Source organism: Vulpes vulpes, chromosome 12 (genome assembly GCF_048418805.1).
Source record: "Vulpes vulpes isolate BD-2025 chromosome 12, VulVul3, whole genome shotgun sequence".
NCBI classification, from domain to species: domain Eukaryota; kingdom Metazoa; phylum Chordata; class Mammalia; order Carnivora; family Canidae; genus Vulpes; species Vulpes vulpes.
The window spans coordinates 41,505,774-41,526,928 of NC_132791.1; the positions used below are offsets into that span (position 1 = coordinate 41,505,774).

At 33.8% G+C, this 21,155-nt stretch overlaps 1 long non-coding RNA gene across 1 annotated transcript in view; it reads right to left on the reverse strand.

Annotated features, from left to right (window-relative positions):
* The window catches only part of LOC140594895 (uncharacterized), a 46,325-nt gene extending 28,874 nt beyond the window's left edge, over positions 1–17,451 (reverse strand). Inside the window, exons 1-2 of the long non-coding RNA XR_011996172.1 lie at positions 17,422–17,451; positions 15,896–16,016 (exon numbers count right to left, since the gene is read on the reverse strand). This is a non-coding gene — a long non-coding RNA (uncharacterized lncRNA). The remainder of the gene's footprint in view (positions 1–15,895; positions 16,017–17,421) is intronic.
* Positions 17,452–21,155: the final 3,704 nt, after the last annotated feature.

A 21,155-nucleotide genomic window follows, 5' to 3' on the forward strand; every position in this document is an offset into this window, starting at 1 on the left:
CAAGAATATTAATTCTATAGCAGGCCACTGGGGGCTCCTGATATATTATTACATATATTATATATTCATTTCACAGATTTGTGATTTATATACATTTGCTAATTGATCTCCCACCTTAAGGAAGCTACTATTATCACCCTTGCTTTATAGGCCAAGAAGGCAGAAGCACTGAGAAGTACAGCAGCCAAAGTGATAAAGCCAAGATATGGTGAAGCTGGGACTCACACTACGTGATCTGAGCTGCATGCATGGACTCATTATGAATAATGTTCTGCCTCAGGATTCAGTTGCTGAAGAGCAGAATTCCTAAGTTAGGAAACATCTGGTATAAGCCTTTAGGACACAGAACAAAATATGGAAAAGGCAATACTCTAATGAATTAAATGAAATTGATTCAATTCATACAGTTAGGATCAATGTAAAAAGCAAACTCAGTAAAAGGAGAGGAAGCAAAAGATAACAAAAAATTAACTTAATAAGAAACAATTCTAAATACCCCAAATTTGGAGGATGGTTACAGCCTCTCTTAGAGGCATTAAAAATTATATATACAAAGAATATGTAATAATGTGGAGATGGGCTTTTTGTTGTAATATTAAATTGAAGAAGCAAACAACTTTTTGAAACAAACAGAATAATAGCACAGAACAACTTATTTTCTTGTTTAAGTAGAAAAGAGAAGACTAAGATTCTTCACACTGTGGAGCTTCTTGAGAGTCTGTTTGTATTACAAATTTTAGATGGACTGCAGAACAATTTGGTAGTTCTTATTTCACAGACAGTTACCCCAAACACCTTTTTTGAATACTAAGTAGGGGATTTCAAGATAAACTAGCCACTGTTCCTACCCTCAAACTAAAACAAAACAAAACAAAACAAAACAAAACAAACAAACAAAAAAAAATGCTGTAAATGTCCTCTATGTTGTGAAAAAGTGTCCAAGGAAGTAGAAATCTGGTTATATTATAACATAAAGGAAGTACTCACATGCATCTGGAGGTAGGGGCTTCCTTCAATGATACTTCCTGTCTGAACAGTGAATGATGGGTAAAATTGTGATAGATTAAACTGAGTTTTAGGGGAGCATATTTTATTAGAACACACTACATGAATAAAAGGCAGGAAAGATTACTAGAAGCATATTTAAGGAGTTAAGTTTGATTAAAGGATAGGTTATGTGTAAAAGTGGGACATATGAATTAGTGAGAAACAAATTTGAAAAAGCGTGACTGTACTAATTAAGAATTTGGCAGTTTGGATTTATTATGAGGAAAAAGAGAAAAGAGGATAGATATGGACTATTGACTAGGTATCAGGTAATTATGTGTTTTTAACATATCATCCTTTCTACTGCAGTGTAGGATTCCTGAATGTGAGGCTCATGTTAGTTGCTCAATATAACATACTTTGCAAGGGGTAGAACTGGCATCAGAACCCCTATGACTAACTTCAGATCACAAGTTCTTTCTATTATATTATACACTAACATTTTTAACTCCCTCTGACAGTTGAAGCTAAAATATTTCAGAGCAGTGGAAAAAAGATTATATTCTGTGTGCAATTTTTAGTGACCCTATGAAAGGGAACAATAGCCACTGGATTCTTTGAAACAGGACAGTGGTCCACTTAGATCCTTACCTCCCGTTTTGTTTGTTTGTGTGTGTGCACACGTGGGGTTTTTATGCTTTTTTGTCTTTTGTGGTCCAAACAAATTTTAGGATTGTTTGTTCTAGCTCAGCTAAAAATATTGATGGCATTTTGATACAGACTGCATTAAATGCGTAGATTGCTTTAGGTAGTACAAGCATTTTAACAATATTTGTTTAAAAAAAACAAACAATATTTGTTTTTTTAATCCATGAACAATGAATATCTTTCCATTTCTTTGTGTTGTCAATTTCTTTCACCAGTGTTTTATAGTTTTCAGAGTACAAGTATTTCACCTCTTTGGTTAGGTTTATTCCTAGGTATCTCATTGTTTTTGGTGCAATTATACATCAGATTGATTCCTTAATTTCTGTTTCTGCTGCTTCATTACTGATGTATAGAAATATAACAGATACTGATTCTGTATCCTACAATTTTATTGAATTGTTTAGCAGTTTTGGCAGTTTTTTTGGTGGTATTTAAGGTGTTCTACTATATAGAATATCAAGACATCTGCAAATAGTGAAAGTGTTATTTATTTCTTCCTTATTGGTTTGGATGCATTTTATTACTTTTTGCTACCCATTTTTTTTTAACCAATCACATTTGTTTATGCTCATATCTTATATAGTTAGCTAAAAAGACTTAAATTGCTAAATAAAATCTTGCTGCCAATATTCTTATTTTGTCACCTACATACAAACTCTGTATATTTCATTTTATGATGAATTTTCATCTCAGTCTAGGGAAAATCCCCTTTCTAGGAGTGTGAGCTCCATTACATATCTTCCCTTTCTCTTAGTGTGAGAAGAAAGAATAATGGAGTTGGATATTTTTGAATGTGGATCTTTTTCCTAATAAAAGTATGTAACTTCTGACTATTAAAGAAGGGCATTTTCCTTTTACTCAGACAGTTTTCTTTTGATTAGGAAATATATTTGTTCAGAGTCTTCCTAACATTTCCTAAGCAGGAGCTGCCACTTCTCTTTCATAACGTGCCTATTTTAAAGATCTTGCTCACTGTCCAAAGGACAATCAAACACTGAATACAATATAAATAATGGTATTAAAAGATTTACACATCTCCATAAAATGTATTAAAACAATTATCCTAAAGGAAACATTTAATTCATTAAAACATTTAATTCATTAAAATTTCAATTTACTCAAAATAATTATTGTTCATATACTCAGTGGTAATACAAAATTGAAAGTAAATGTGCAGGGCAGCCCCGGTGGTGCAGCGGTTTAGCGCCGCCTTCAGCCAGGGGTGTGATCCTGAAGACTCGGGATCGAGTCTCACGTCGGGCTCCCTACAGGGAGCCTGCTTCTCCCTCTGCCTGTGTCTCTGCCTCTCTCTCTCTCTGTATCTCTCATGAGTAAATAAAATAAAATCCTTAAAAAAAAAAAAAGAAAGAAAGTAAATGTGCAGAGTTCCCTCTTTTATTTTAAATGGGTACCAATTTAGCTAACATGGATTTGGCAAATGCTTGCTCTGCTACATTGCTGACTTAAAATAGAATGGTGTGATAGTCTTCAACTTTTATCCTTTTTTCCCCAGCTTTATTATGATAGATGACATATAATATTGTGTAAATTTAAGGTGTACAATGTGATGATTTGATACATATATATATTGTAAAATATTTATCACAATAAGGTTAACATAGCCTTTACCTCACATAATTGCCCTTTGCTGTTGCTATGGTGAGAGCAGTAAAGTTCTGCTGTCATAGCAACTTTCAAGTATGCAACATAATATAGTCACCATGCTATACATTAGATCTCTGGAAATCATTTCTCTTAAAACTGAAAATTTGTTACTTTTGACCAACATATCTTCCACTTTTTAAAGCCCTGGCAACCACCGTTCTATTCTCTGTTTCTGAGTTTGATACTTTTTAGATTTCATCTAAAAAAGTGATTAAAGGGATCCCTGGGTGGCGCAGCGGTTTGGCGCCTGCCTTTGGCCCAGGGCGCGATCCTGGAGACCCGGGATCGAGTCCCACATCAGGCTCCCGGTGCATGGAGCCTGCTTCTCCCTCCGCCTGTGTCTCTGCCTCTCTCTCTCTCTCTGTGACTATCATAAATAAATGAAAAATTAAAAAAAAAAATTAAAAAAGTGATTAAAGTAAGTGAGATTATACAGTATTTGTCTTTATTTGGCTCTTTCACTTAGCATACCATCAAGGTCCATCCATAATATCACAAATGACCGGGATTCCTTCTTTTTAGAGAATATATATATTCAATATATATCATATATACGTATGATGGAATAGTGTTAAAACTAAATTTGCCCATTAGTTCCAGCAGACTTTTTGGTGGACTCTGGGATTTTCCATATGCAAGGTTATATCATCAGCAAACAGAGAATTTTATTCCTCTTTTCCAATTCGGATGCCTTTTGCCCTTTTTCTTGACTAATCACTCTGTCTAGGACTTCTAGTACTATGTTGAAAAGAAGTGGTGATAGTGGGTACCCTTGTAGTGTTCCTGATCTTAACAGGACAATTTTCAACCTTTTACTATTGAATATAATATTAGTTGTGGGTCATAAATGGTATTATGTTGAGGTACAGACTTAAATCTAGAGGGAGAAATCTCATGCAGTAATATTCACTATCCCTGTTGAGATCCTTAACAATCTGAAACTTTTTGTTAGATATTCTCCAACATTTCATTAGATATTTTGGTCTTCTTTATGAAGGCTAGGACATTAAGAAATAATAGTATTAAATCTCAGATAATAATAAATTTCTTAATTTTATTTAATTTTATTTACTTATTTGAATTCTATTTAAATTAAAATCAAGTATCTAAAATTTCTGGAGGTAAGAAACATTTCTTATACTTGGCAATAAAAATTGTGAAGAAGTGTTTAATCAGCAAATAAATTTGGGAACTCTAAGGACACAAGGACATCTATCAACAAAAGATGGAATTTTCATAGAATAAAAAAAGCACATATTTCAACCAATCGAGGTAATTAACATTAGCAATAGAAAGGCAGAATGCTGAGTAGACAGAGAAATCCAAACTGCTAACCAAACTCAAGGTGCTGTATCATTATTGGTCTCAAAGCATAAACATCCTGACTTGATCCTCTCATACTCATGTGTGATAGACATGTGCATGTCCTATTTTAGGTAAGATGGGATAGACTAAAATCTATAATAATGTGTTAAATGTTAAAGTGTGTTAAATGTCTTTTCCTGGGGCTGCCATTTTAATTAATTCTGAATTCTGTCTAGCTCAAAAGAAATATTATTAACATTTTGCATAAAAGAACATAATTATAAAGTAAACATACAGACAGGTGTTCTGTCATGCACAAATTATTTTTTTCTTCATGTTATGATCTAGCAAGCCTCCAGTTTTCCTATTCATTAAGTAAATCTATTATTTAAAAAATATAGCTAATTCTCATCCAGTTTTTCCAGCATGGTATGTTTGTTATTTTTATAATCATCTATGGAAAATCTTTATCATATATCAGATGAAAAATGTTGTTTTCATTCATAACATGTGTTTGTAAAGCCATGTGGCAAAGTAATAACAATATTTTAAATGAAAAATTCAATAATTCATAACTTCATTTAAAAAATCATGTATACCTCAGGGTGGCTCAGTCTGTTGAGTGTCCATCTGACTCTTGATCTTGGCTTAGGTCATGATCTCAGAGTCCTGGGACTGAGCCCTGTGTCAGGCTCTGAGCTCAGCAGCGAGTCTGCTTGAGAGTTCTCCTTCTCCATCTCCCTCTCTCCCCCCAACTCACTCACACTCTCTTTCTTCTCTAAAATAAATAAATCTTAAGAAAGAAAAATCATATATACTTTGAATTACCTCTATAATCAAGTTGTAGCTTACATATTAAGCCACTTGAAATTTTACCAAGTGCTTTACACCATTGTCTCATTGAAGATTAATATGAAACTATTGTAGTAAGCCATGGCACAATTTCTTGTATTTAGAAAGGCTGTTGTTCTGCTATTTATAGTTGTACTATAAATAAACCTCAAAAAATTAATAAATAAGCCTCATTTCTCATATCCAGGTAACTTACCACAGCAGACTATAACACTGTAGAAGTGCTAAAATATCTCAGGTACATCTTGGTAGGCTATACACTCCTGATTAGCAATGAAAATAAATACCAATAGAATTTAAATACATGTAGCTATTAACTTTAAATATATTTAGTGATTTCTTCATTTAATTAATAATATTATTTGTTATAATTTGTATTTGTTAAAGTAAAACGCTCTTCAAAATTTTGAAGTTGGATAAACCAGGATATTTCCTTTTTCGTAATATATTAGTGTGATGGCTCAAGTGTTTATAGATTTTGTGACATATTAGAAGAAGGTTAAAAAAGGTCTTTGTAAAAGATGTGTATAAAACAAGACTTATTTCAAAATGCCTAAAATAGTACTTTTAATGTAATGGGCATTAGTTTATGTCTGTTCATTCATTCATTCATTCATTCACTATTCATTATTTTTTTAATTGAATTATATAGTGTTCCAGACGTTCTTTCTGCTCTGGAGACATTGTGGTAAACAAAGCAAATCCAGTCCTTCTCTTCCTCTCATGAAATTTGTTTCTGTAAAAGTAAAGCGATAAAAAAATATCGATAAAAAAGTGAATAAACCAACAGTCATATAATACATGCTATGAATAAAAATTCAACAGACTAAAGGGTAAATCGTGAAAAGAGTAGTGTTGGTGGAGTGTTTGTACTATCATATTATTTTGTATAGGATAGTTGGGGAACCCATCCTAGAGAAGGTCATATTTGAGCTGAGACATGAATTAAGAGGAGTAACATATGCATACGTATGGGGAAGAAGAAATAGTAAATACATGGGCTCTGGACTGAGAATGTTTGCAGTATTTGAGGAAACACCAGAGGCCTATCTGGTTGGTTGAATCAGTGTGGGAAGCAGGTAAGTGACACGACATGAAGTCACACAAGTTGTGCAGTCAGGTTATGGAAAACCTTGTCAACTCTGAAGAAAACTTTGAATTATATTTTGTGTCAAGTGGAAAGCCATTGTAGGTTCCAGAGAAAGCATCAGCATGACTTCACTTACATTTCATTTGGATAATTCTGGCTGGTAGGTGGAAATAAACTTATGGAACAGTAAGAGGGAAGCAAGATCAATTCAGAAGCTATCAATGTGTTGCTTAAAGGCTATTATGGTATTCAAACCCCAAATAATTCCTCCATGTATCTGTGGTTTCAGGAGAAAGGAGCAATATATTGAGTAGCCTATTGTGTTCCCTGATGATGTCACACTAATTATACTTAAAAATATGAATAATTCAAACCTATACAGTACCACTAACACTTGTAGGCATTTCAGTCTCCACATTATGAGTAAGAAAATGGAGTCTGAGAGAGGTTCCCAAGAGTCATGATTAAACTAGAATTGTTATAGAGAAGCAGTGATTGAACCATACATAAACTTTGGAGTTACACACACTTTGATTCAAAGCTAACATCTGATCTATGGCAACAGCAGAGTCAGGTCGTATTGTCTTTATGCCTCAGTTTTCTTTACAACTTTCTATAAAATGATTGTAAGTGAAATATTTAATCCAAAGGAGGAGTATTAAGATTTACATATTAAAATGCTTATCACCATGCCTTGAATATAATAAGTGCTCAATTAAATTAAGCTATTTTCCTGTCAACCTCAAAACTCATTTTCAACATTAAATTCAATGTTTCCAACAGTCTCACAGTTGGTTCAAGAAAAAACTGCACCATCAAATCATAAATCTGACTCATCAACATAGTCTATCAGAGTCTAGTCTTATCTTGACACAGGGACATTGCTCTCTAAGTTGGGAACATTTTGTCTATCCCTCTCTATATCCTGGCATCATCCAAATTCTTTACAGTAGAAAATCTCTTCCTTCTGGATTCCAAAAGCCTCTGTTTTACAAAGTAAAGACAGCAGGATACGTTACATCAATGTAAGAAATCCTGTTTTATATTCTCCTGGAAAGATCAACACTGGTGCCATAGTCAAATTTCAAAATGTATTCTTACTCCCAGAGCACCATTCTATATGCAGAATTCCCACCACAAAGCAGTATATATTTAGACCCTATGCATTTTCTTATCTTTGGAGTTAGCAAGGCATGCACTTAATCCAATTAGAAAGTAAAATGGGCTTAATTACTTAGCTCAGATCAAAGAGCATAAGGAGGTAAAGAATCTAATTAAAATTAATAATATAACAGGCAGCTTTATCTAATGCTTAATCTAGGGCATTTCATCTTAATTTTAAACTTAGCTCTCAAGTTCACAACAAGGTCCCATCATTGTCACTGATTGTTATGAAATCTGATAACCCTGTGACAAATCCTTCCTGTGTATTTGTTGCTCAATTCTAAGTAATAGATTTAACTCTGTTCAGCCAAGAGAGGTCAGAAAGTTCACTCCACTACATGATTATATTGAATTTCTTTAGTTTCCTATCTCTTATTTTAGCTTGATTAATATTCTTCAGATGTTATTGAGTAGTGCAAATGATCTATGAAATGTACACAGCCACAGGCTGTGTTTACATTGAGTGGGAGCAGCGCATAAGTTAATCAAGAACTTTCATAGATGCCTGGAAATCTCACTTAGAGTACATTTACAAAGTACTATTTATTTTAATGTTTGTACTAAATTGATCCCCCAAGAGAGTCCAAAGAATATATTAAAATCATTTGGTTGGCAATATGTAAAGGAAAAATCTAGTTAATTTATGGACGTACAACCCCCACTGTTAACGTGTGTGTCTGTGTGCATGCATGCATGCTTACACAGGCACAAAATAGGTATTACAAATCCAAAACCAAAGGAGTTCAACCTTTTACCTTGTTTGCTGAGGCAGACCTGAGTCAATCTTTCAGCTTCCAGGTAGAAATGACATATTTCTGTCAACAGTTAGTTGTCTTAAATATTAAGACAGACAACTGTTAGTTGTCTTTTTCCAGAAAGAGAAATTCAAATGTTGTACCATTAAACATATATATTGATTATAAGCCTCATTCTTATTTAGAATTTTTTAAGCATTTTGATGTCTAACCACCAGAAATTGGGTCTGCAGTCAAAATATAAAACAACTCAGTAGGTTTATAAAGCCCCATGGAGGGGCACCTGGGTGGCTCAGTGGTTGGGCATCTGCCTTCAGCTCAGGTCATGATCCCAGGGTTCTGAGATCGAGTCCTACATCCAGTTTCCCTGCAGGGAGCCTGCTTCTCCCTCTGCTTGTGTCTCTGCCTCTCTCTGTTTCTCTCATGAATAAATAAATAAAATCTTTAAAAAATTAAAAATAAAGCCCCTTACAATGTCATAGGCACTTTGGGAAAACAGCTGAAATCAGCGATAACTATCCAGGTAAAAACAAAGTGATGACAAGCAAGCTAAGAGCCACAATGGATGGCTTTGATCAGTATCAAAGTGGGAAGAAGTATAAATAGGAAAACAGCATTTAGGAAAAGTTTGCAAGTATGGGGCAGCTTGGAGTTTTCTCTTACATGAATATATGCACTAGCCCTTTTTTGGAAGCTCTGCAGTTATGTTCTCATGGGCTTCTCTTTGTGCACCATAAAGCCAAAGATATTAATTTCAGGCTTTCAGTATATATAGAAGCCTGTCTAAAGAGGCCAATCTCCAAGGCATGCCTGAGAAGAGAAAAATAGATTGTAGAACTATTCTTTGGTGAAATAATGGCCAAAAAAGATTTCCTGTGAAGTCTGATTAAGTTCCCTTAAGAAGACATTCTTGCTTGAACTGATTGGCTAACACCTCAAAGTGATTGAAATATGTGGTTATGCACAGCAGGGTAATGCTATTGAAAAGAAAATTCATATGGTTAATATCCTTCTTGTAGTGGCACTTAAACTTAAGCACCCTCTGGTGTTCCACCTGGTTTATACAACTCCCTAAAAGCCCACATAATCAAACACTCCACCACTAGTAGAGGTTTGAGCCACAATATTATCTTGCCCTTAGGAATGTTTCTCTTGATTGTAACGCAATCGGTTTCTGTAAGTGTTACCATGATGGCTCTCGTCAATTCAGCAGGAGATATTTTTGGTACCTGTTGAATTAGGTGCTTTCTTTCCCACTGTGTATTAAATCCGATAAACCAAAAATCGTTAATTGAATTATGGATAAACACTTTAACCATAAAAGTTCAAGTTTGAGATAGATATAGAAAGAGAGAATTGAGCATACTGAACAGATTGAACATGATGGTCTGATTAAATTGTTCATACAACAAAAAAAATTTTTAAAAATGAATTAACAAGACTGATGACCACTAAGAAAAATTCTGTACTTCCATAAAATTAAATGTTGTTAAGATAATTCAAATTCCAAGTGAGGAAATGTCATTGTATTGTGACATATTTGCCATAGGGATGAATTAACCTGTAGTGTAGAGGACATAAAATGGAAATGTTTTATTGGGCAGATGAACATTTATTATATTTTTAGTAGATATATTGTGACGTTTCTATTTTTAAAAAATGCATTTGTTTGCATATAGTTGATTATGAAGACTGGAGAAAAATAATTGAATAATTTCATGGCACAAAACACAAAATCTTGTCTTTCTGATTGGATTATCACAGCTTAATGTCAAGATCATTTTAGATTAATCAAATAATATTATAATATTCAGCTTTCCGACTACTTTGACTTGGCCTTTGAGTCATCTTTGATAATACAATTGGATAATTGGAGATATTTCTGTCACTCATACTTTACCACACAAAATAATTTCAGAGTCAGCTACTTTATCTAGCACAGATTCGAGATACCTAGAACATCAAAACATGTTAATATAAAAGGTTCTTCATCAGGTTTATATATATATTATTCTTCATAATTATTTAGAATTTTTGCTATGTTGTAAAGGGCCATGAAATAATGAACTTAATTTAGCTTAAACCAGCAGTTTGTGAATATTGATTTTATTCAAGGTTTTATGCCAGTTATTTTGGGGGAACAAAAAAGAAGACACAACATTTTCTACTCTCAGGAAGCTTAGGATATAACCTATTAAATGATTGCATGAGAGCTAACAAGGCTCTTTTTGAGGAAAGAGAGAGAAAGGATTCCTTTTTGACTCATAAATAGGGCTGGTTCAGGTAAATCTCCATGGAAAAGACACCATTTAACTGACTTGACAATAATTGTTAGGATTTTGACAAACTAAAAGGAAGAAGAAATGTACACCAAATGTAAGCGGTTTTAAAAAGAGACAGGGGGATGGAAATGCAAAGTGTTCTTGCAAAATAATCACTTTTCTAGTTGAAGCCTAATTGGTATGGAGAGAAGGGAAGGAAGGAATAGGTAGGCAACAAAATGGGCCATGTCATGAAAGATTTCGATTGCCATGCTTAAGAGATTGGACTTTATGCTCCAGAATCCACTTGTCCATCACATGGCACAATGATTATAAGCAAGATTCTGGAGGCAGACAGTCCTCTTTCGAATTCTAGCTCTCAACACATACCTTCTTAGGTATGATCAAGTATCTAGGTAGGCTTCTTAAACAAGATGATTAACCTTTCTGTACCTTTGAACCATCTAAAAATTGAAATGATAATAGTACCAATGTGTTGCTTTGAAAATTAATGCAATTAAATCAGCTAAATAGCTTAGAATAGTGCCTGGCACATAGCAGTTGTTCCATAATGTTAGCCTTTATTAGCCTTGAACTACATTTGACAAGGTGAAGTATGGGAAATTTCAAAGACAGAGTTTTATTGCCTTACTCTTCTGGAGGATTTGTTGGCCTATTAAAAATTACTTCCAACATATCAACTTTGCAAGACCACTCACTCATGGTCACTAGCATGGAGTGTGCCTACTGAAATCACTGATTTAAAGAGTTATGAATGTTAAAAGTAATAATTTCTAATTTTTAAGAAAAAGTAAATATTTCTTTTCAGACACACACTTCAAGTAGGTTAGTGGATAAAACCAGAAGTATATAACACAATCGTTGAGGGTTTAAAAACAAACAAAAGTTAAAATGATTTTTTTAACCATGCTAAATAGAGGTAACTGTATTTTTGCCTTTATACCTCTCCAAGTTTTACTTCATCTGGAAAAAGATACTCTCTTCACCTTAACAAATTTTATACAAAATTATATTTTCCTCAAATTACCTTTTTATTCTCCTTCAGTTTTCTTTGTTTCTTATTTTTATAAGAAGTTATCTAAATGTGAGATGACTTTCATACTTTTTATTTAAAATACCTAGCATCCTGAATCTTTTTTTAAGACTCTGCATTAAAAAGATATGCTGAAGAAAGAAAGAGTAAATACTGCAATATATGAGACAACTCTTAAAAATTATAGAGGGCAATTGATTTTAGTTGTAGCCTAAAAACCTACTTAAGCCAAAGAAAGTCAAATATCACTTGAAAGGGATTATTGAAGCAGTAGGAAATAGTTAAGAATGCTGAGAAGAATACACCCAACCAAAAGTTAATAGAATTATTGGTATAATGATAGACAACCCCAAAGTATCAGAGTTAAATAAAAATAACACATTTATTGCCCATTTATTATATGTCTGGTGCTATAATGCTCAGCATGAATTGTATTATTTAATCACTACATTAACACCAGGGCATATTTTGTGGATGAATAAAATGACACGTAGTAATTTGTATTCTTTTACATAGTTAGAAACTGATAGTGGTAATTTGAACTGATTTGGGAAAAAAACAAAAACACCCCACACACTTTACTAAATTTTACCCTGAAGAAAATCACTTAATAAAAACAAAGGATCAGAATATCTGTTCTGATTACCTATTGCTGTGCAACGTTACTCTAAAACTTAGAAGAATAAAACAACGACAACATGTATTTTGCTTGTAAATGTGCAATTTGGACAGTGCTCAGCAGAAATATCTTTGTTTCATTCATCAATTAGAGCAACTTGAAATCTCAAGGCTACACTCATCTATAGGCTTGATCCTTCACATATCTAGTGGTTGATGATAACTTCTATCTGAGACCTTAGCTTGGGCTTTTAACTGGAACAATAAAATGTGGCCTCTCTGTGTGGCCTCTCACATCATAATGCTACTGCCTTGAAAGTAAAGTAGCATTGCTTCTGCTATATTCTGCTTCTTGAGGTAGCTAAACTGCTCACCTTATTTCAAGGAAAGAGACTTTACTTTTTGACAGGATAGAAGCGGTAAAGCTCTAGAAGAATGTGAAGTTGAATTGTTGCTGTAGCAATGTTTGTGGCAATACAATCTGCCACAATGTTAGAGTAGAGATGAATGAAGAAATGAGGCACTAAAGTTTCCAATGGAAGAAGAAGTAACTCTTAGGAGAGAACATTCAATAGTAAGGGAAGTCAGTGTTGATCACTGATAGGTGGTATTGACAAAGTCAGTTTTCTGAATATGTGGAAACTGGGTTCCCATGGATAATGTGAACAGAAAAGGAAAATGTTGACAATGGAGTCTTGCATATACTTGACTCCTATCTACTTGCCTAGCCTTACCTCACATCCCATAGTGGGCTCTGCTCCAGGTACAATGACTTCTTACCAAGTCTTTGCATTGGTATGTTCCCTTCATCCATAGCATCTTTGGACATAGGGCTTCTACTTCTTGGGATACAATCTATACCTTTGTTTACTTGGTTTTCTACTCTTTCTACTGATTTCATTCATTTTCTCAAAAAATTATACCGCACTCATACCAAGCCAGGTGTCTCATATTTCCTTTTCCTTCAAAATAGTTCTCTCATAAATATTAATTTGTTTTTGCTATTATTTAATTAACATCTGTCTTCTTCACTAGTCAGCAAGATTTATGAGGCAAGGAATATATCTGTTTTTGCTCATCCCAAGAGCCTAGCAGAATGTATGGATCTCATTGGGCTCTTTAAATTGTTATTATATGTGTTTATGAAATAAGCTTATTTTTTTAAGTTTCCATGTAGCATTTAGAGGAAAATACAGGACGAAGGAAATTCACTACACAAATAAGAAAATAATTTTAAACCATCAGTGAGAAAGAATTAATTTGGTCTTATAGCTTGTGTCAGTTAGGATAGGCTAATCTTTGTAACAGACCCACAATGTATATTGGCTAAACATAAACATTTTCCCTGCTCAGTTAACAATAAAGGGCAACTCCAGCCAGACAGGAGAGACTCTCCTCTATTCAGTCACATATACTGATGATCTTCCTGCTATCTTTCACAGTGATTTCTGTAGTCACTCGTTGGTAATCTGCATATGATTCAGAGTAAGGAATGAGCATGAAGACTGCATGTTTGGAGGGTTTCATAGGCTGGTTTTAGGAATGACATCTATCATTTACCCTGAGAGTGAGCTGGATTTCTGTCAAATTACCATAACTGATCACAAGAGCCTGGGACAGATGGGCTAGTGGTATGCTCAGAAAGAAGGGAAAACCAGTCTTGAAGAAGCACAATAAAGCAAATGTTATTGATTAGTCTTATAAGTCCTGTGATAAAGCAAAATGAGAATAGCTCTGAAGTTGAAACTTTGTATTGGATGGTAGGAAAAAGTTCTCTAGATGATTACTGTAGTATTCAGGGGGAAAAAAAGAAAGTCCTTTCTTGCAGATTATACAAGCAAAAGCACAAGTGTCTATTATGTCTTTTATGAAAATCTAACATGACCACTTGCCTGATTACTCAGAAATACCATGTGCTATTTATCAGTTATATACGAAAAATAGAAAGCCTGTGCAAATGATGATTTGCAGCTTCAAAGGGGGCACAGAGAAAGGGAAGCCTAAAACCATTAGGCTCCCAAGATCATAATTACAGACTTGATTTTTGAGCAGGGAATTTCCCAGAATTGAATTTAAAAAAAAAAAATCTGAGTGTAAAAGAAACTGAATAAGAAACGAAAAAATTATCACTCATTCCTTTTATTTTATCTCAAATATTCTTTCATAGAATTAAGTCTTAAACATTATTAAAGTATATAAAATGTTCTATTAAACTTGACTACTTTATGTATCTTTATATATCTATAGGGTATGACTGTTTTAAATGAGAAATTGCAGTTTTAAATCCTGACAGAAGGATTGTAAACTATTTCTACTAGTTCCTTCTTCCCTTTCTGTTCAGGGACCAATTATTTCTAAAAAGGTAGCTGAACACTTGCAGTAGACGCTGTTTAGTTAAACTTGGTGCTGAGAGACTATATCAGTCAGGGTCCTATGAAAAACAGATGGCATGTACAAAAGGAAAATAGAGAATTTAATGAAGGTACCATTTACTAAAGGGTATGTAGGACTAAGAAAGCCAAGAAAGGACTAGCAAAGACTAGGAGGGGAAAGGAGACAGGGGTTTTCATGACCTCCTCAGAGCTATTATAAGCCTATCTTCTACATTATAAAAATCGGGCACATATCCCTCTCTCTAGACTCTCCCACACTGGTTTCCTGCCAGGAAAGGCTTTCATTGGCCAAACAAACTAAAAGGAAGACTGGTAGCCTGACGAAATCCATAGAATTCAGCCTCTTGGACTGGTGGAGAAGTGTGAAAAATATGCCTCCTAAAAGGACAAACAGGATATTTACAACATTCGCAAGAATGTTTGTGAGAGAGATATTAATAGTACATTTAATAAAGCAAGTGCATTTATGTATTCCTGAAATCTATATTTGTTTAATGAGAAGTGTGTGAATATTAGTTTTCTTCAAGGACAAATTTCAAAATTTCAAAGAGAAAAGGTTGAATCTGTATAAGATATCCTTATCAAAAATAATTAAGGGTTTTTGAAGTGTGTTTTTTGAGCCATTGCCTGACCAAGATGAAATAGAGCAGCATAGGAGATGCCAAAACTAACAGCCAAGGGCCCTGATGAAACATGAGTCTGTATTCCATGTTCACTAAGAAAAAGAGAGGGGTTAAAATGAGATGAAGAGATAGGATTTCTAAGTTTTGCAGTACTGACAGAATAATGGTGAAGGTACCCAGATAGATGATCAGAGTCCAGAATTCCAGCCCCACAGCATTGTCACTTGAGGCTTAATTGGCATCAGTATGGCTGAGAATGGCCATAACTCAGGATTATATACACCCATAGGTCCAAAGGGGAAAATTGGTGATGGATCAAGCAAAGAAGATAAGAAGGGATCTTGGCAGGCAGGCAGGCAGGGCGCAGAGGAACTTGGCAATAGGTAAGGATGAAGGAGTCTTATGAAATTGTTGATTGACCATTAGAGAGGTCCATTGCTGTAGCTTGATTAATATCATGCAGATGGTTGATGGATGAATAGAAATTCAATTCCAGGTCTTTTTGTCTCAAATAAAAATTCTTTCTGTTGTAACATATGGCCTACAGCAAAGAAGAAATAATTATATCATCAATTAAAATCTTTCTTTACCAAGTCTGGAAGTTTTCCTAGCAACAGAATCTCTTTCAGCCAAAGCAACAATAGAATTGTAATGCACAGTTGTAAAGCTAACAAATAGCTATAGTGGATCCCAGCATATCTTGATCCACTATGAAAAGTTAAACACTGGGATAGACTTATGGTTTTAAGATGTCTATCTCAGATTAAATTTGCAAGCCAGATATTTTTATATTTTAAAGGAACAATTTTAATTTTCTACACGCTACAGAATTGTTTTATTACCACATCTGTGACTATTTTTTTTTCCTAATGAGTGACAAAATAAACTGAATTTCCCGATTGTTAGCTGAACTAGTGTGGTAATCATTTCATAATATATACAAATCAAACCATCATGCTCTACTTCTTAAGCTTATGGAGTGATGTATGTCAATTTTCTTTCAATAAAACTGGAAAAATTGGCATGAAAATACAAACTTCAGCTGATCCAATTTAACACCTCTTGGTGTTGCTATTTCTTTCCATGAAATAACTCTTCTACTCAACAAAAATAAATTAACTAGCTAATTAATTACTGAGCCTACTCCTCAAGATATTTTTATATCATTGGGGAGTTTTATCAGATCCATTGATTTTTACTATTATATTGGGATAAAAAAAAGGATTTAAATTTCAAAACAAAACACTTTGGTTAAAATCTTAGCTCTGTTGTAGAGTTAAATGATATTCTATAATTTGCAATTTATTTGAGCCTTAGTTTCTTCTTCTGAAAAATTGGGATATTGATATCTATTTCCCTTGGTTATTTCCTAGTCAGTCCATAAAGTCTATGAAAGTGTTTTGAGATACATGGGATTTATAGGAAGGCAAATTTCTTTTTAATAAATGTGTCATTTGCCACCTATGCCTCAAAGAACATAATAACATTCAGGCCCCTTTTCTGGATACTGTATATCTCAGTGCTTTGTCATACAGGTATGATGGTGTCACTAGAAAACTTGAATGCTTTGATAAACTTTATTGATATAATTTATCTAAATTGAAGACTATTGCCTCATGCAAACCTGGAGACTCCTTTCACCTTTTTCCTTTCCTTGACATACAAGGTAATAAATAATTGACCACAGAAGATATGCCAGAAGATAACAGATCCCAGGATGATGCTTCCTTATCCCTGATGATCACTATCAGAGGGATGCCATTAAACAACTTTAGAGAGTCCGATCTTTTCTCTCCAAACATTTTTCTACAGTATGCATGTTTTCCTTGTCATTCAGTTCACCTGTGTACTCTCACTTTGTTTCTTTTAACATTGTGTACTAAAAATAGTACAAAAATAATAAAACCTAAACATTTATAATACATCTAATATCCAATAATTCTTACCTTGTGCCGCTACTTGTGAGTTGGTACTTATTCTCTCAACAGTGTTGGACCACTGTATCAGAGTCTCTAGTGATTTTCACCCTCTGCTATGGCCACACCTACCACTTCGAAATTGAAGCATGTTATGTAGTCAAGCCTATTAGTTAAGTAAACACGATACTTATGTGTCTTGTTCAAGTGATTTTAGCTTTACTAAGTTAGGAAAAAGCCTCTTCCCTTGTCTTGATTAAGTTATAACCATATCAGAGGGTATTTATTATATAATTGTAACATTTTCCATTCCTCCTATAAAGGTGTTTTTCTTTTTTTCAATGAAAAATATATTGAGTTCAAAGTATGAACACATGATCCATTGCTTTTTTGTATTGCTCACATATATCTTTTTATGATGGGTATTCTGATGTTTTGCTTTTTTCCTTAAAAACAAATCTACTCTTCATCAAAAATCCAAATCAAGTCAGTGGAATATACAATGTACATTTAGACATTTTTTATAGCAATGGGACTTATTTCCCTAAAAAATTGGATAAAATCATATCTTTTATTTTTAGAAAAATTAAGCACCTTATAATTATAGAATCTGCATTTAATCATTTTGGGGGAAGCTTTATCAATCCCATATCCCAGCAGTTTTATTTATTTATTTATTTATTTATTTATTTATTTATTTATTTATTTATTTTATCCATGAAAAAATTGTAGCCTAAGGACTCGTTGTAGATCAAACATTAAGTCAAGAGAAATGCCACAACTAAAGTTGTGTCTACCAGTTCTCATCCAATTTTTGTTTTCCAATTCCCCACCCTAATTCAGAGCTATGTGACATTCTATGTGAATATATAATGATGATCGCGGTGATAAAATCACTGTTTATATCCAGCAGAACCCCGAATATCAGTAGAATCCCTTGGTGTAGGAACTGTATGTATAATTGTAGTAAGTGGGTGGGCTCTGGAGCCAGACTGTATAATTCAAATTTCAGTTGTGCCTTCAGGAGCTAAAAGGCTCAAATTAGTTCCTCCTCCTTTCTGTGACTTAATTTCCTAAAATTTAAAATGAAATAACAATAGTTTTGATTCAAGAGGGCTTTTTGAAAATTAAAGTAGTTAATGCAAGTCCCTGTCAAATAATAATAAAAAGTCTTCTTTTTAAATAAGGGCAAATAAGAAGCTGCTATTATTATTGCCAACATATTTCATACACAGCCACAATATTTAAGCTTTAGTTGACTGTTCTGAATATAAAATAAAATGTAACATAGGTTTTGGCTCTCAAAATTTCCTGTAAGACAAAAAATTAAGTTGCATAATTTAAATCTGAAGGAAAAATAATCCTAGCTACATTGCATAAATTAACTGACAATATGTTAAGAGTTGATCCTCGAACTGATACACAATTTTTTACTGATCATCATTTCTCTTTTCTACTTTTATCACCCTTGTCGAAACCTGCAGATAAAAGTATGTTTACTGCTGTGTAAAAGATTTAATTGAAAGAAAGTTTGAGTGTTAGAAATAAAGACAATTAGAAAACATAACTTTAAGTAGCTTTCCAACTTAAAAACCATGAAAAATCACATGAAATTGCACCTTCTGAAAATGTTGTCCAACAGGCAATCTTGCCTTCTTTAAAGATACATGAAATACATTTCCAAGGAAATACATTTGTTTTTACTGCTGGAATGTTGAGTTTATGAGTCAAATGGAGTCACTCAGTAAAACTAAAGAGCAGCATAATGATGATTACAAACAGCATTATGTCTGTGTACTTCTGTTTTGCTGTAGCTCAAGGCCTTTCACTGATTGTCTTTCCAGTCTCCTTAACATGTCTGAAACATAGAAGCAGAGGGACCCAAACATCATATTTTGCATGTGGAAAAAAATCACTGACATAAAGAGATGATTAAATAATTTCAAGCTTCTCTTCAGTGCCAAAGCTCAAAAAAAAAAAAAAAAGCCTGATTTTCTGAATCTCCGTTTTATTTACTACTTTAAACATCCAGAAAATTCTCTTCCTTTCTAGCTATTTCTGAAGTTCAGCATTGTTGGAGGGGAGACTAGGATGCATTACACAGCATAGTGGTGTCATGTTTGATCATATTCACATCTATTATCCTTTAAAACCACCCTCGAGCAAAGCTAAGGTACTGTTCATTTCTTCAGAGGACACAGAGCATCAAGCACATTTTCCCAAAATGGCTTACACTGAATGATTCATCACATTAAATAGTTTCATGAAGTATGTTTGTTTTATTTTAAATTCCCTGTAGCCTATAAAAAAAAAAAAAGGAATTCTGTTCATGGAGGGTCACACAAAGCATTTTACAGTTGAAAAATAACTTTTTAGACTTCCTTTTCTAACTCTCTGATTTTATAGATGAGGATCAGCTAGGTGATATTACTTGCTCAAGGTCACAACTTGGGTATTTTCTTTCCAGGGCACTTTCAATCAAACAGAGCACTGTAGCTGGGGTTTTCCAAACTTTTTCAGGAAGTGAAGATAAGTGTGCTTCTCTATAACAACTAACATTCTTTGTCCTTTTTTTCTCATTTTTTGGCTTGTTGCTCTCATCTTTTTTAGTAGTCTTTAGGGCCAATCAAGTGATAACATAGAATACATGTGGAAGGTCAACAAAGAACTTGAAATTCCTTAAAACCACTTTTTGGTCACTTCTATCCTGAGCTTCTATCTGATCTTCCTCCTGCAGGTCTCTGGGAGAACACTTACTTATCTCTTAGGTTTTTAAAACTTCTGTTTTAATTCTGTAAATAAAGTGTTGTTAAATATAAGATTTTACCGACTTTTGATGTCTTTACTACCAAAAACTCTCGTTAAAAATTAACAGTATCTTATCCCTAAATGATGTTAAAACACGAAATATTTCGGAAATTGAAGTAGCAAGGGTTACTTAGGGCCATGAAAATGTTACCTACGAACCTAGAGAATTTAAAGTAGGAAAAGCAAATCCGATGCACTACCTTTAGCATAATTTCCATTTTTGTTTCATTATTATAAGATTTTTGTGCACTCCCCCTTTTAAGAACATTTAATCAGAGGGCTGCTAGACATTCTGTGGTATAAGTGGATTATATTTTCCTCCTAAAACTGAGGGGGCTTTGTTTATGTTGTTTGTTTTGTATTTTAAGTTGGATAATGATACCTCTTTAGCTCTGCTGAATTTATATTCTGGTCAGAAGCCATGAAATTGTAAATATAAAGCACATGTCACTTTTTTTTTTTTTTTTGAGAAAGAGAGAGAGAGAGAGAGAACAAGGGGCTAGGGGTATAGTGAGGATGAGGAGCAGAAGGAGAGGGAGAGAAATAATCTTAATCAAGCTCCAAACCCAGGCACAGAGCCTGACATGGGGCTCAATCACATAATCCTGAGATAATAACCTGAACTAAAATCAAGAAGATGCTTAAACAATTGAGCCACTCAGGTGCCCCACATGTCACATTTTTGGATACAGAACTTATTTATATATTTAGTGTCAGGAGAGCCAATCCCTTATCCTAATGATGAATATGAATTGCATTATCTGTATTTTTCCATGAATTCTTTAATAAAATAGTTTCCAAGCTTTCAGAGCTGACCTTGAATTTACTCAGTTATCCCAGTGCTATCCAAAGACTGCTGGCTTCTCTTCATTAGCTAACAAATGTATTGTGATGTTATTAAGAAAGAATTTCTGCTTCAGATGATAGTGCTTATTATCCACCATGGCCTCCACCTC